At 31.1% G+C, this 16633-nt stretch overlaps 2 protein-coding genes across 8 annotated transcripts in view; one reads left to right on the top strand and one right to left on the bottom strand.

Annotated features, from left to right (window-relative positions):
• The window catches only part of LOC113398275 (septin-7), a 477393-nt gene that overhangs the window by 290468 nt on the left and 170292 nt on the right, over positions 1-16633 (bottom strand). The window lies entirely within an intron of this gene.
• LOC113393624 (myosin-IIIb-like) overlaps positions 6980-16633 on the top strand; it is a 48917-nt gene continuing 39263 nt past the window's right edge. For 6 of the 7 annotated variants that reach the window (XM_064216475.1, XM_026630611.2, XM_026630613.2 and 3 more), the window contains exon 1: positions 6981-7157. The gene's annotated coding sequence lies outside the window, so the exon portion shown is untranslated. Of the gene's footprint in view, positions 7158-16633 lie in introns of all 7 variants that reach the window. The other variant, XM_026630612.2, reaches the window with a different exon arrangement.

Genomic DNA, 16633 nt, shown 5'->3' with positions numbered 1-16633 from the left:
GTTTGAAATGTGTTTTTTAGTTTATCTGGCATTCTGGTTAGCACAACGGTGTCTAGTGGTAGCTCTTTGTACAACTACTGAAACCCATCTGCGTAGGTTGTCCACCCAATCATCAGACTTTGTATTGTTGTGTTCCGGTTTGAAGGGTGAGTGAGCCAATGTAACTACAGGTACAAGTGACATAAAATCTTAATTCCCAAGGTCGGTGACACATCAACGTTGCGAAGGATGGTTAATCTTTCGTACAGCGTGAATGTGACTACTTACCATCGAGTGTTTATTTTTTTATATTTTGTTGTGATATACAATAAAATACAGTTTATAACTTCGTTTGCGGTTTCACAGTCGGGAATTCGTGTCGTCGTCGTATTTTTTTTCGATCATATAAATACTTCTAAATTTAAATTCTATTTGTCAATCTAACCATGTAGGTCGATTCACGCTCTCTTTTTCATTTGTGTCCCGTCTTTCAATTAGATATCTTTGTCCCGTAAAAGGCATTGAAACTGTGATTTGACCGAAATTGTTAACTGCCATATAAACTAGCAGATGTATCAAATCATGACAATTACGAGGGATGTCATGGTCCGGTCTAAACAAATATATGATTGAATTTAAAATATTCTCGACACGAGCAAAATTTTAGAAATAGAATTGTTTGGTTTTGGTTCACCGCTTGATTTACAACAAAAAAATTAGAATTTATTTTCGAAACGGTACGTGTTGTTTTATTTCCACTACCACTAAAACATTTTTTATTTTCAAGAATAGTGTCGATTCTTGAAAATAAAAAATGACTTGTCTCTCCAACTGAATCTCACTAATTATGTTTTAATTAAGTTGTGGTAATACTCATTGAAGTAGAGACGTTATATGATATATTCATGTTAAATATTTAACCTATATTAATATTTTATATGTAAGTAAGGCTGCATCTTCACAAAAGAAAATTCTCGATTTTTCGTAGCATAGCACAGAAATTCCCTATCATTTCAGTGGAAACACACCGTAATATGTTGAAATTGTAAGCAAATCTATACATGCACTTGCATCTATACAGAGTTGTCCCCGCAAGAACTTTACTTTTACTCCAGTCACTATGCAACTAGCAACAATAAGGGCTAGCTTGCATTGCGCAAAATAACCCAGTTTGATTTTCGCATTTCTGTACGTCTGTAATCATAATATTATTTCCGTAGACTGACTCGCGAAAAAAAATAGCCAATTACAATAATACAATTTTGAGGTGACGCAGTGCGGATTGAAGCCGCAAAAATGAAAATCGCGCGTTAGAGGTTTACAGTGCGACCTTAGCTTTACACGTGTTCCTATATTTAGTAAATCCACTTCGACTTCGTTAATTAAACACCGGCTGCTGAAAGTTCCGCGACACGCGATCGATTATATCAATCTATTCTAAAACTCGTTGGTCTAATGGTTAGATATTAAATATTATAATTTTAGTTAACTTTGCTTAAAACCTATCCCAGAAAGTAGGTGCAGCCGTTGGTCCTGAGCCTGAATTCTTTCTGATCATGCCGGATTTGCAGTCCCATTGGATTACACGAACCAGAGAACTGGAGAAGTGCAGCCTAATTCCTTGCGCGGTTCGCTAATCCCCATACATACGACCGTGGCCGATAATTTGCAGAAGAACAACATCATCATAAAAACTTTATAATTTGGACCAGTAATATATTAAAATTTATTTGAGAAAAAAGGTGAAGCGTGCAGTAAGATGTTATTAATCGCTATTCGGGCGGATACATCGCTTTGCTCAATACTGATCACGCTATAATACTTACCTTTAATGTGGGATTGCTAGTATTTATAATATTTAAAAAACATCAACTGAACATAAAAATAGAACAGTATAGATTGATTATATAAAAAAATAGGAATCTTTATGTTTAAAAAAACTTTATTATGAAAGTAAAAGAATTTCAATCAAATTAATATTCATCCGCGTATTAAGTCAGGAATTAAAACTGATCTAGACACGCGGTAGCGTGTCAGCCAAGTTCAAGTAACAGAACTGGCGAGCAGCACCGTGTGTAATATTACATGAACCATTTGGAGCCACTTTTGACCTCCTCATAACTCAAAAACTATTTGACATAAACGTGTCAAACTATATGATATGAGCCAAGACAGACCTTAGGCTACAATATATTATCCTAAGTTATAAGAAGAAATGATATTTTATGTAGTTATAAATAAATTTCAGGAAGGACCATTGAACGTGGCACCCATTTAGATCTCACTTCTTTCGTCGTTGAAGGTATATATCATAATATTGGGCTTTGCTCTCATTTTCATATTTATGTTTTTGATGGGATATTATCAATTCAGTGTATTTTCAATCATTTTTGTTAAGCTCATTGTTCAGTTTTTTTTGATGATGATATTGTTATCTTCTTTCCGTTAAATATTATAACGATCAAATCAAATAAGGTTACTATGACATTGACAATTTATTAGTAAAAATCTCATAGCGATGTAAAACCAAGGCGATATAAAAGGTCACCAAAAAAAACAGTTCGTTGTAGTTAATACTGACTCATTTGTCATGTGAACCTCGTGCTATTTAACCGAGATGACCATGTAGATAGAGTACGTTCGGATCCCTGCTGGAATATCGGGTTCAAATCTGGACTATCTGAGGTTTCAAAGGCATAATTTATAGTTATAACGCACTTCATAGTTGAAAGGAAAACATCGTGAGAGATTCTGCGTTTATCAGACGATATTTTGACACATTTATATTCACCAATCCGTTCTAGAAGAGCGTTGTGGGGTATGCCTCAAATCTTCTTAGCCGTTTAGGAAATCGTGAACAGTTGGACACAAGCGGACTGAAACTATAATATTTTGTAATATTATAGGTAGGTGAACGGGCAAATGGGTCACCTTAACCAATCTCAACCAATTTTTGTGTTTTTTTAAATCAATAATTAATAATACTTTATTTAGTTTTGTCAGATTTGTTTATATAATATTTTTTCAATTGTGACGTGTCCTTAATAAAAATTTATTTCTTTATTTTTTACATCGCTAATGCGCCATCAACCTTGGGAACTAAGGAACTTCTTAACTATATCCCCTATGTCTGTAATTACTGGCTCACTCACTCTGTACACCGGAACTCAACAATACTAAGTATCTATATATCTATCGAGTCGCTGGTCTTACACAAAGCCCTGTCACCAAGTAAATATATATATGTTACTGTAAAAGCTCGAACTAAAGTAAATCTTAAGATTTTCCAGTAAAACTTAAGATTTACCGACATGAGTTGGTAAATGTAAGTATTTATTATAAAAGGACGACTTTTTCGGACTTTTACCATTCCAACCTAACCTAACATCCTAAGATTTACCAAGTGAATGATGGTAAAAGTTCGAATCCCAAAGTTTAATGGACATTTACCATTTATAATCGGTAAATCTTAACTTTTACTGGAAAATCTTAAGATTTACCGTAGTTGGAGCTTTTACAGTAACATATACAATATATAAAAATAAGTAAAATCATTTTATCACAAACAAGGTTTATTAAATAAGAAATGGTGGTAGCCATATTTCTATTTAAACGTCTATTTACATTCTTTTATTTGACTTAAAGGTGACGTCTAAGGTCATGTTCGTTGTTACACGTAAAGATCAAGGTGACTGACCATATCGATGCTAGTAAGTTGAAGCTTACAATATAGGAGAATTAGACACAATAAAAAAAGACAATGAAAATTTTTATCTTGTTTTCTGAATTTCTAACGTAATTTTTATTTCGTTTTTTAATTAATAAATGTGTAATATTATAGTTTAGCTTTATATTTATTTAATAATATTTACTGACTGTAATTAGTTGTGTGTCCCAAACAAATAAGTGTAGAGATATACAAAATATCGAAAACCATTGTAACCATTGAACCCTCCCGATCTCCGTCATCAAATCAGCTCGATAGTAGGTTCTAAGGTATTATATTAATATCCGAATTACGTCATCGGGCCTCAGGCATCAGAAATTCAGGCCGTTGTATTTTTTTTTTCTCGTTATTTCTATAAACCCAAGCGTTTCACCTATAAAATTATATTTAGATGGATAGTTGAAAAACAAAAAACATTTAACTTAATTACTGTAACTCTCACAATTTTATTGGTAGTTTTGCTTATAAATGTAGACTTTGAATATTTAACTTTCTAGTCTTTAAAGATATTTTTTGGAAGTTCTTAGATTTCTTTACAAATACAGTAATAAGTATAACTCTAACTACATAATTTAAATTGATTTTTAGAGTATAAAGAATATGTACCATATTTTGCTCAATCAAATATGTACTTTGCATTGGCGCGACATCATTGGTCAAGATCTTGTCAAACAAATGGTTATCATTAGGAATTTAAAAAATTGCATTTCAACGTGTCGGCGAACTGTGATCAGAATGACAAGTGATATTAAAGTGGATGTAAGTAGTTAAGTGTTGTGTTATGATTAAATAGATATTAATCAAAAACTGTTTTATTACGATACAGCTGAGTTATTACAAAAAACGCTTGGAATAATAATTCAGTTACTATAATTTTTGTTGCCTGTACTTCTTCATAGATTGGATTTGGGTATAAATGACTACCCGATGTTTACCTTTGCCGCGAACCACGAGCTGCATTATAAACACAAATCATGAACACATTAAGGCATGTGAAAATTACTTGCCCGTATCTAAACTTCGACCTTTCGGTAAATATACACGAATTCGTATCCACGATCTCGACTATATAATGTGATGAAATAAAAATAACAATAGTCCTTGAAAACTTTATTTACAGACCATTGATTTATAGATTTATTAGAGATAAGCATCACAGTGATAGTATAATAAATCGTATGAAAAGAAAATGTTACAAAATTATCTTTGGTTTAAAAAAAGTTGCCAAATTGAATTTTGATAATATAGTATTCATAACAGAAAAAGTAATCACGATAGGCAAAAATAAAACAGATCAATGTTCTGCTTCATTGTTCAATAAAAAAAATGCGAACATACGATTTTTCCTCAAATTTTCATTAATTAGAGCCGAGATGGTCCAGCGGCTAGAACGCTTGCATCATAACCGATGATTGCGAGTTGAAATCCCAGGCAAGCATTATTGAATTTTCATGTGCTTAATTAATGTTTATAATTCATCTCGTGCTCGGCGTTGAAGGAAACCTGCATGTGTCTAATTTCATCGAAATTCTGCCACATGTGTATCCACCAACCATAGGAGTAGCATGGTGGAATATGCTCCAAACCTTCTCCTCAAATGGAGAGGAGGCTAAAACCGCCTCTTAGCCCAGCAGAGGGAAATTTAAAGACTTAAAGTAAAATAAAATAATTAATTCTGAACGACTTTCTACCACTGTGCAACCTCTAGTTATTATTAAAATAATAATGTTTATTTCTGTAACGGCTGATAAATTTAAGTGCGTTTTATTCGCAACACATAAAAGTTTTTATTATTAAGTTCCCTTAAACCACTTAAGGAGTCGGACGGATGAGTCACGCTGTTTGCATTTTTTGCGCGTGACACAGAAAAGGTGGCTTTGGTTTTGTCTACTTTTACTTTACTATCCTAGTAATCACAAGACATTGTATAAGATAAATAATATATTCATATTAAAAAAAAAACTGTTGCATCGAAAATGTATAGAAACGGACTCCGTTTTTTCCGGTCAAGAGCCAAAATATTCATAATTGCAATACGTGAATCTTTAACAAAAAACGTGGATTCAAATCACATGTGAAGAAAAACATATCTTATTCCGCCACATGATATGATACAACAAAATAAAGTACCTAAGACCACAATGTTCGTGCATACATTCGCCTGACCTTACCTTCCAATATAATCCATTCAAATAGTGCTTAAGAAATAAATGTAACAGTGGAAGAAACTACCAAGTCATTTATTACGAATATGGCGACCCTTCAAGGGTTCAATTACGTATTTAATGAAACGAAGACGACCCCTATGACCAGCGTTATGATGATTGGCAATTGATATTGCATCATTAAACAAGTTTCTAAGAGACAATGTGGCTTTATTAAACAACTAGATTGAACCACGATTTTAATAATTTTTGCATTAATCGCGTCATTTCATACGTGTTTTGTTGTGGTGAATTATTTCTAGTGATATTACCATATAAGATTGATTCTGATATATCTGCTACGTGCCTTCTCATTCTTACGTGACATTTGCAATTTTTGCGCCTAAATAGTGAATATATATGACGGCGCACCAAATGTCTGTATATATTAAATAGTGTTGACAAATCTAACAAATATATACCTAGTATGCGGGTTGCTCTGTTTCTAATTACATAAAATAATTTATTAAAATATAAATAGTATGTTAATATCACTCGGCTGTTGAAAGACATTCCATTTACAAAAAAAAAAATAAGAAAGATGTAAGTAAGAAAATCCCGAACGGATTTGAACCATGGATTCAATTATACTTTCGGTTCAGATCAACTTGAAATTAACACTAGTTTATTTTTACTTTTTACTGTAAGCCATGTAAAATTAAGTATCATATTAATCTAATAAAAATAACTTTACCAAAATAACTTGTAAAATCCACTCACCGTTGATAAATTGATAAAATACGATCATGGCTATGAAATGAGAGATATGCAATCGATATACATATATGAACATTTTCTTCTCTCGTAATATGATTTATGATTTCAAAACAAAGTCACGATTGTATTTCATCGTCGGCTCGTTGAGTAAGTTATAATTATGCCTCACAGTCTATATGAATATTTAACAAAAATGAATTATTTTTCTAAAGCGGCTATTTCCCACGAATTGCATATTGGTGTTTTGTATTACAGGTTTATCCGTAAATAAAATAGAATTATCTTATCTGCTATGCGGCAGGCCGGCTCGTGTGGAGGGGAAGGGGGGGGTGTGACGTTCCGTTAGCCGCAGCCACAGCTGATTTCACATGTCTGTGATCGTTCTGTCGCGCGCTCGCTCTGTGCACTGAGCGAATATGCGGAGTTCGTAAATGCAATATTTGCTTGTTAATAGTGTATGGTGATTTTATTTATTGTGATAATAAGTAATATAACCGTTGGAAGCCGAAAAACTATACATTTTGTCATCGGTAAGTGCTGGTTTTATATACTTTATTCGATTTAATATTTTCAATTGTTTTTCTCGCGTCATCGTTAAATAAGGATAATTGTTTTTTTTTTTTAATATTTATTGTATTTGTTAACAGTTATTCATTGTTATTATATTTATGTTCATAATAAATTTATTTCATAAAATAATTTTATAGACATTTCTGTTGAAGAGTTTTTTATCTTATCCTTAATAACTTTATCCTAGGTATTATAAAATAATTACTTAGTTAAAAAAAAAACACAAAGTACCTATATAAAATAAAATATTTTTCTAAAATTAAGTCGATATGATATGAATGCGATTATAAAAAACGCAGTATATTAGAAATTAGAATATATATATTATAATGTGCGTTTAAGAAACAAAATTGAGAAAGTAAATATTTTTGTTTAAATTTCAAAGCGATCGTGATAACTTATTTTGCCTCGTAAAACTAATACCTAGATTAATATTGGTCTAAATAAATGAAAATTATATAAATAGTTTTTGAAATGGTTGAAGTCTTTTTTATAGAATAAGTATAACATTTACTTCTAATATAGACATAAATAATATTTCCGTTGCGGTGTTTTTCTATTTCAACCTTTAAGATTCAATAAAAATCTGTCCGTAGTAATGTTATCAGTAGTTACTTGACATCCTAAATTAATCGTTTGGATTGGCTGCCCCTAGTTATCTATATAAATAGGCTATGTGGCTACCTATAAGATTGGTGCAGTCTAGAGGTTTTCGGGGGCAAGAAATATATTATAAGTCATAATTTTTAAAACAAACAATTTTATATGAGATACCTAAAAACATAGCTAGTCGCAGGTGTTCATTTGGCGTTACTATTGCAAAGCATATATCCATTCAGTAACAACTAAGTAATCAAAGTTGTTATCACTTAATGCTCTGTACTTTGTTTTACACTAAGCCGAGACGAACCACTTACATGACAGGTGAATCTTAACCTAAGATTGCGAGTTCTAACCAAATCAAGCACCACCGAATTTCCATGAGATTATAATTCATCTCAACTTCAAAAAACAAGAGGAAACCTGCACGTATCGGATAAAATCTGCCAAATCAACCTACAATACAGCGTTTTGGAATAAGCTTCAAATTCACTTCAAGCGGATATGTCTTAGCCCACCAGTAGGATATTTATTTATTTATACAAATGCAACGTTTTATCATTTTGCTTACTTGAATTTTTAGTGATAAAAATAATAACAATTAAAAACCGACCAACACTAAGACCTACTGCATAATAAAACAAAGTTATTTGGTATAATATAATGTAAATAAGTAGATGTATTAAGTCGTCATGGTGCACATTTCGTGGCGCGTACTGCGTTAAGATATATTTGCCGTTATACTTATAGACACCGCGCCGTCGTGCGGTGCCACTAAATATTTAATTTATTAATGAATATACTTGTAAGTATCTTATAATTGATACCTTTACAACTTAGTTTCTATCTGTAAATCATTTTATAAATATTCATAACTGCATGGGGCAATAGACTGAGATATAATATATACTTACATAATTTAATACTGTATATACTGTACATGTGGTCGCTTGATTGATTATTATATATTAATTATTAAATAAAAGCATTATGTAGATAAGCGTTTTGTTTAATGTTTGTTTATTTTTTTGCAAAGTTTAATTAATATATGGTAATTCTGTATGTCTGTTGCTCTTTCATGTCTTAATTTGATAAAATTTAGTTTGAAGCTTGCTTGAACTCAAATGAAGGACCTCCGTCCTTCCTGGCAAAGCCGCGGTCGACAACTAGTTGTAAATAATATTAGTAGTTACAATGATTATATTTTTTAATTAGTATAAAACGTAATCTAATTGTTGAAATACTTTCGCAGCAATCTGTGTAATAAATTTAATTTGATTTTTTAGAAAGATTCAAAAGTGCCGGTATGATTTTATAAGACTGGATTGGGTATATTAAGATTGTATTTTATTTACAAATAGTCAGTCCGTGATACACGAAAAACGAAGTATAATCACGTCTAAAGCCCGAGTGACTGAGTACGTAATAGCTTGTTCCCGCCACTGGACAAAGGGCTTCTCTGTGTATTATAATGGCTTAGAGCTTATTCCAATTATTTATTATTAAATTTATAAACATATATTATAAATACTATACTTATTTATAGATATCTAAGCGAATTAAATTTATAAGCGACTACGAACTGTAAGAATTATCAAAATCATATACAGTTTCTTTCATCTGTCCCGTTTCGATTAATTAAAAATTCCAACTGTAAAATAGCTTTGAAATATATAGAATGCAATCGGTAACTCAATAGTCAATAACCATAGACGATAGTACATTGATACCGGCGCACGCGCATGGCTGTGGTCACGTGTGCGATTAGTCTCGAATGAGCCGTTACATCTCAATGATCATTATGTTTTTTTTCATAGATCTTGTTCTCATTAACCTAAGATTTGAATTGAACAAACCAAGTATTGTATCGAATTTTTCACATAATAATTTTCTAACACGTTCACATCATTGTTCATTGAATCACTTTAAAAACAGTTCCATAAAAGGTCATATCAAAAAAGCCAATAACTAATAATATCAAATGAAATATACGCAGTGTGAGGTGTAACAAGTTTTAATATCAAATATCACATACGTCTTATACTTCTATTAATTATAAGAAAATACTTTTTTGTATGTAAGTATTTGAAGAATATAAAAAAAATGTAAGCGAAATCAAATCTTAAAAGATTGTTTTCTTTGTCAGCAATTGTAAGAGATCAAGAAATTTACTGAAATATAATTCTGTTTTATATTTAAACTAGCTACCGATCCCGGCTTTGCACGGTTAGAAAGGATATATAATTTCATTATATTGAAGAATAAAATTTTTAGGATAAAGACCTAATGGGGAAGAAGGAGAAAACCTATGCAGACTTTTGTGTTAATCTTTATGAGATATGAATGGTGTCCAAAAACTAAGGAAGAAGAAATTTCTGAAGACAATTTAAAGATATCTATGCATATCTTGCAAACAAAGTTTTCGTATATACATACAATATCTGCAATACTTTTGGCGGACTTAGCTTATACAGGCCATACCGAACATTTTCTCACATACTGTGCCATATATTAAAAAATATATTATAAAAAAATATACAACATATTCAAATGCTAAAAAGCGAACGTTCGTTCTGAAACTAAAAACAAAAAAGTGAACCACGACCGGACAAACAAACGATCATGAAACAACAAACATCGTCCAATCCGATAATATTCTCTCCAATTGCAGTGGTAAGATAATATTCTCTCTAATTGCGGTGTTAATAAAGCGTTGTTCAAATACACAATAGTTGTAACTTTAATGAGAAATAAATAACCCAACAATACCTCTTTATATATTAGTATGTTTTTGTAAACAAACAACATTTAACACTGCGGAAAAGTTGGATTCGGTTAGCGGCGCGCAAGAGTGTTCCGGATCTAATTGTCAAAGTGCGACGTCACAGAACCGCGTTCTGTGATCATACCGCGTGACTAAACGACAAAAGTCCATGACGATTGTATACCGCAACGAAATGCGAAAAAACGCCGATTAATTATATAGGATGGCCGTAATTACGTTTTTACATACATGATCATTAAAGGTATGAAATCAATGAACATTATTTAATGTTAAGATTATTATTTTTGCAAGTTTCTTTTTAATTTTTGGTATTCAAATGATCAAACGCCACCTTATGGTCAAATTTATCCATGAGTACTGGTACTGCTGGAAGTATAAATCGTTACTCACAATGCGCCGCCAACCATGGGATCTAAGACATAGCACCGTCCCTGGAGTCTGTAATTACACTGGCTCACTCACCGTTCAAACCGGAACACATAATTACAAAGCATTGATGGTTAACGGTAATATGAGTGTCCCTTTGAGACGAGCCTGTATAAAGTCCTACCATTGGTTAAAAATATTTTCAATGATAAAATCACGGTATTAGATGACCACAGCGACTCGACTCGAACCAATCAAATTTTTTTTATCATTATGTTTTGCATGGAAAAACAAAAAACTATTTTTCTTAAGGGTCAAGGGCACTTGTATGTCGAATTTTATTACAATCTGTTATATAATAATTGTGATAAAGTTAATGTCACACTTAATTATAATATTTTATTATAATAATACTCCGCTTGTCTCGATTCAGTATGTCGTAACCCTTAGAGATACTTCGTTCCATATTCCCGCAGGGTTTGCCTTAATTCCATTGGATGCGGTCACGTGAAGTGGCCCATCAATACGTCGATACGTCACGGCAGTTGTCAATCAGAGCGAGAGACCGATGTTGATGTGCCTATACAATTGCACGATACCGACCTCGATTCTGAAGAGATTTCTCTTAACCGAGACAATCGTTCAGCTTTGCATAATCCTCTTTTTGAAATTTTATCCAAATTATGAAACAACATGAGAAAAATACAAATAATTATAGTAATTGGTTTAGTTCGTTTGATTCGATCACAGATGATTCTGTAAAATATTAGATATTATTAAATATTCATACATAGAATTAAAGAAAAATCTTCTTTATTTGGTTATAAATTTTCTGTAAAATGTACGAAACGCCGCTATTTCGTTCTAAGATTTTTGATTAATAATGTCGTGGTTTGTTGATTCTTGTATTTTGATAAAAAAATAATAATAGGTAAATTTACTTTTACTAGTTTTTTTGATTTCATCTTTATTTAAAAAAAAAAAAAACTGAATATAATCCCTTCATCTATAATATAAAACCGAAACAAACACAATGACTATTACTGAAGCCTTTATTATTCTAATTAACTGTATGAAATAGTTTTTATTGTTTAATCATAATAATTAATGCAAACGTACATTTCAATTCATGGTGTAAACCCTCATAATAAATATTTTGCGAAAAACTTCCAAACACAAGGCCATATTCATGAAGAAAATAGAGCATCATGAACAATCAGTCTCGTTTTTCCAAATAATTTCAACGAAACAGTATTTTTGAATAGCTCGTACAGATTAAAATAGCATTAACTATCCACGACAAGAGTTTTTATATTGTTTATGATGCAGTAACACAATCGCGCTGTGATCGCACTAATCACCATATAATTGACAGATGGTAGTAAAGTAACAGCTCGTAAATCGTGCCCCTGCGTATAATCATAACCAGATAAGTATTTATGTGGTTTGAGCATTACAAAGTAGTATCAATTTCAACCAAACTCGTCTTGAGGAAGACAAGCGGGTGCAGTCTTTTGGCGATCTCCTCTCCTCTAAAAAACCTTTTTAAGAAACTTTCCAGGACGCCTTACCGATGACCTGAGAGTTAGCGGCTTGGCGCCAACACGTGGTGCCTGGTTTTTGAACCCCTGCACCTTCGATTAAGACTGGCTTGATTTCCACCAAAATAGCTAAGATATTTTTATCCAGGCCATCCATCAATTAAACACGTAATGGCTTGAACCAATTGGATTGTATGGAAGTAATAAAGACTAAGTCTGCCGAATGATTAAGATGCAGCTTACACGCTACAAGGATCCCATATAAATGAGATAAAATTGAAGACGTTCAGATACATCCGTCGTTCTTGCCACGCCAATCACCAATAGTTTAGTTTTTTTTTTAATTTCATCTACTAGTTTAATACGATAAAGGAGGTTAGTATTTTCTCTTACGTAAATAATTCATTCAAAAAGTTAAAAAACAATTCCTATTTTCTCTACGACTACAGTTGACAGATTCTCTTGAATTGTCATATGTATTCTACAATGACACTTATGTTACTAGTTGGTAACTTTTGTTTATTTTTTTTTTATTTAATTTATTCAAGTAATGTATTGTCACCGCCACAAAAAAAGTGTATGCAAAAATTGTCACACAAATGCTACAAACAGTTATATTTAGACAAAAATGCTTGAAAGTATGGGAAAAAATAACGGACCGATTACGTGTCACTGTCGATCCTTATTAAAATAAATCACAGTGGAATTTTAAACACTTAAATGAGCGTAAAGTCGATTTAAACGTTCGCTTTGCAATAAATTGCATTACGTGTGGATATAACAAATGCATATGTCATGGTTACTAATAATTACGTTTATTTCTTTATTCACCGGTTATTTTTTTTTTTAGATTTTTTTAAATTAGTTTCTTATATTTTCTAAACTTTATCACAACACTAGAAGGAATTTATTTGTTTTCAAATTAAGTTGTTGTATTGACTAATTAATTTTACTTAAATTAATTAGTCAATACAACAACTGTCAATGATGTCTGAGTAAACAAGAAAAATATCACATTTTCGTTAAAGAATTAAAGTTTTGATAATTCATCGTCCATTTTAAATATTAGTAAACAGTTTGAGGGTATCGTGAATGAAAAAAAAACAAAAACAACAATACATTATATATATAAACGCTTTAGTTGTCGAATATAATTAATATTTAAAATATAATTTTTAATTCACAGGCGAGTAAATATTTTGTTAGCACAATGCTATTTGTTGAATATTATTAGAAGTATTTATTGTAAAATATAAATAAGTAAATGTTTTTAGTTCACCGGAAAAACACACAGAATTGTGTCTTTATTTTATAATTCCAAGAGAAAACAAACATATCATAATACATATAAATCTAGAAGAACTAACAAACTTAACGTGTATACGAAATTTCAGCCAAATCGTTTAAAGATATCTGCTTTGAAATTGAGTAGCAAGATTCCACCCGCACATACCTATATACATACATTGCAAGTTAAATAAAAGCTTTTAAAAAATGCTCTCATTTTATTCATTTTGACGCGAATTTGACATTTTATTCATTTCTGTGCGAATTGCAAGGTGTCGCTTGTCGTGATAATGGATTAAAATCAAAAGTTTTCCTTACGCATAAGAAGTAGTCGTATAATACTTTTACTAACGGTCGTGTTTAGCATTAATTCTTTTGCAATACGCTAGCATTATAATGCAATTATATTATTAATTCAAATGCAAAAGTTTTTTTTTTAGCCAATTATAAAATTGCGTAATTTTTATTATATAAATCTTTGAATCTACAATTTAGTCTCTTAATATATGATAAAATATGATTGCAACAAAACCGTTCATTATTTTGAAAGAGCAATCATTGTAAATATAAATGTCGATATTGACGCTGCAATAGTAAATACCACAACCAAGTCTTTACACGCATCACGTAAATCAATTGGTAATATTATAAAACGGAACTGCAATGCTCGTGATCGGCGGTGAATCTAAATTGCAAACAGTTCTGTAAAAATATTCCATATTTATATTATAAAGAAAAGTTGTTTTTTTTATGAATTATTTCAAGAATATAACTTGACAGCTGACGGATTTATGAATACGTTTTGTATTCGTAGAATTAGGCCCCTGTTGTGGTTCATTCGAAGTTGAATCTAAATATAATTGGCGACAGTACATCGTCGTATCGTAACTGCTATAAATTAGATATATTAGAGAATAGAGAAATATATGTATATAGTTACATTAGATAATTTAGTAGAATTTGTCCCCAGTTATATGAGAACCGTAGTGTTTAAAAATCTTGGTGCTGTTTTAAAAGCTGACCGTTCGAATTACGAATAGAATTAAATTGAATAATGAATCAAAATGTTTACAGATTTCAATAAATTGTACATATTGCAAATAAATACGAATAACTTTAGAATTCCTTTGCGTTAAAGGTTTTTCGTATGAGTACAAAGTTACTGTGGCATGAAAATAGTGAAGCGCTAATGAGTATTTCTTAATTATATTACAAGATAAATAAGATAAGGTACTTTATTTATTTCGGAATAAGAACTAACGCTTAACAGTAACGGTCGTGGTGTTGTACGTCTATAAGACTTAAATACTCTGTCTAAATTTTAGCGGGGAATTGAATTGACATTTGTATTTGACGTCAAAACAAGTCCAATTCTCCAAACTAATCCTATCATTTGTATATACACGCACAATATATTAGCACAATTTTATTTAAAATGATTTTATTTAGTTTTTTGCAGTGCAATAGAAAAAATATTGATGTGATGTTCTATGTAAATATATCTTGCGAAATACACGTATTATTTTTAGCGTCTAATTGATAGTTTAAAATAAATTGAGATATTGTGTTCTTTTTATAAAATTGAAGTTTTCTTTTCCTTTTTTTTTTAAATGTCCTGGCTCTAAAGAATCTTCATTGGAGCATTAATCGATATCATCTATTAATATAATCGGTTATTGGCGCAATAAGAGTCGTAGACACTTCATCGTTTCTAATTCACGGAAACAACCTATAACCTCTTTGGTAGAAACTAGTTCAGGCATTCGAGCGATCACTAATGATGCTTCTGTTATATAAAGATTGAAGTCTATACTTGGACTAGCATTACTATCACAGATAATTTTTAATTTTGCAACAATTATTTGTTTTGATATTATAAAATTGTTAAGTAAAATAACAATATTAAAAATTTAAAAGGTTTTAATTGTTTACGACTAAAATGAAAAATTTGAAATCTATACAAATATTATAAATGCAAAAGTGACTGTTGGTCTTTGAAGGTCGAACCACTGAACTGTAGTTAATAAAATTTAATATGAGGAAAGCTTGACACCCACGGAAAGACATAGGCTTTTTAGGCCTTAAAACGCGGGCGAACCTGCCTCTACAGCTGGTAATGTATTACTTTATAACAACTAAATAAAGGACGGCTCAGAAATTGAAACGAAATTCGACAAATAATTGTGTGTGTGCGTGTGGTATGGATAGACACAATAAAGAGGATCGACAGGAAAATAAATGTAATGAGAATGACTTCGTTAGGAATATCAACATTGTGTAATCCTTGGTGCGTCTGTTCGAAGTCGTGTAGCTCGAAAACGCTTAACAGATTGAGGTTATATTCACACAATAGCAAATCTAGTCTATCGAGACCGTTGTTTATAGTCATGCTGGGATTCGATACAAAAAAAATATAATTATAAACAAATTTTACATTAATGGAGTAAAATTACACACATTATATATATATTGTTTGCTCGATGTTCATCAATTTTATCCCCAACTTTTTTCATTGTAATTAATATTATTGACAGAATAAAACCTTTTTTAATGTTAGAAAGCATTTGTTAAGCCTACATTTAAATAATGTTTTAATTACATTATAATAGTCAGTTTATTATGTAACGTCTTAAGAGCTACTTCGAAAAGTAAATTTACATGCATAATATAACTACTTATTTATTGTATAATAGTACGCGTATTATACTTTCCTGTTAAGATATATAATTTTAAATATAGCGTTAACTTTAACGATAACCTATAACGATAAAAATATTACCTATATAAATATATTTACAAAGTTATCGTTTTAATGTAGTTGCTAATATTTAGTACCTACATATGTACATCTAAATCG

This window comes from Vanessa tameamea, chromosome 2 (genome assembly GCF_037043105.1).
Source record: "Vanessa tameamea isolate UH-Manoa-2023 chromosome 2, ilVanTame1 primary haplotype, whole genome shotgun sequence".
NCBI classification, from domain to species: Eukaryota; Metazoa; Arthropoda; class Insecta; order Lepidoptera; family Nymphalidae; genus Vanessa; species Vanessa tameamea.
The sequence above is the reverse complement of the archived record's forward strand: the minus strand, read 5'-3'. Positions and strand labels throughout refer to the sequence as shown.